Genomic DNA, 1215 nt, shown 5'->3' with positions numbered 1-1215 from the left:
ACAATATTCTGGGCTTCATAATACTCGTGTAGAGAGTATAAGATCAGGGAGATTATTCTGAACTTATGTAAGATAATAGATAGACCTCAGCTGGAATATAGCCCTCAGTTTTGGGGGCCACATTTTAAGAAGGGTTGAAGAGAATACAGAAGACAGTTTATGAAAATGGTTTCAAGGATGAGAATCTACATCTCTGACCATAATGCTAGCAGTTTGATTTTGTTTTGGGGGAAATCTGCAAACTCTATTAAGTTTTGTTTGTGTTTGCTGGATGTAAATAAAGGGCTTATGCTCGAAACGTCGAATTCTCTATTCCCGAGATGCTGCCTGGCCTGCTGTGCTTTGACCAGCAACACATTTGCAGCTGTGATCTCCAGCATCTGCAGACCTCATTTTTTACTCGAGGATGTAAATAAAAGCTCATTTAGTAACTGTCTAATTGCTTGCCTGTGTGTGATATTTTCCTACTGGACAATGACAAAATTTGGGTCTACAGTGAGTCTTGGGTACAGAATATTGATATAAGCAGGGTGTTTAGATGGCAATGTAGCTATGACAGGTAAGGTTAGCCATGTTGGTTAAACAGCAATAAGGGTACAAGGAACTGTCCGTTTCACAGCATGACTTTGTTGGTGTCGTGCTATTACACTTCCAGTGGAAGTGGGCAATACCAGATTGCTAACACTTGTCTGGTGGTATTTGAGAGATTAGCAAGTGCAAGAGATACTAGCCCTTGGGGCAGCAGGATGGTACATTGGTTATCACCACTGCCACTGGGTTCGATTACAACCTCAGGCAACTGTCTGTGTGGAGTTTGCACATTCTCCCCTTGTCAAGTTAAAAAGTAGGTCCTCCGAGGTGGTAATCTCAGGATTGCTACCAGTGCCATGTGCTAGTCAGAGTAGGAATGATAGAATATTCAGGATGAATGCATGGCTTGAGAGATTGTGTGGGAGAGAGGGATTCAGATTTTTGGGAGATGGGACTATTACAAATTGGATGGTCTACACCTGGGCCGGACTGGAACCAACATCCTTGGGGTGCTTTTGCTATCATGTTGGGGATGGTTTAAACTAATGTGGCAGGGGATGGGAACCAAATGAGGAGGTTAGTGGACAGGAAGGAGGTAGTAACTAAAGCCTGTAAGGAACTAGATAATGAAGTCAGCATGACTAAGGGGAAGAGTAGGCAGGAAGCGGAGGATGAACGCAGAGG

The sequence above is a fragment of the Hemiscyllium ocellatum genome, chromosome 3 (assembly GCF_020745735.1).
Source record: "Hemiscyllium ocellatum isolate sHemOce1 chromosome 3, sHemOce1.pat.X.cur, whole genome shotgun sequence".
Lineage (NCBI taxonomy): Eukaryota > Metazoa > Chordata > Chondrichthyes > Orectolobiformes > Hemiscylliidae > Hemiscyllium > Hemiscyllium ocellatum.
Note: the sequence above shows the minus strand (reverse complement) of the source record.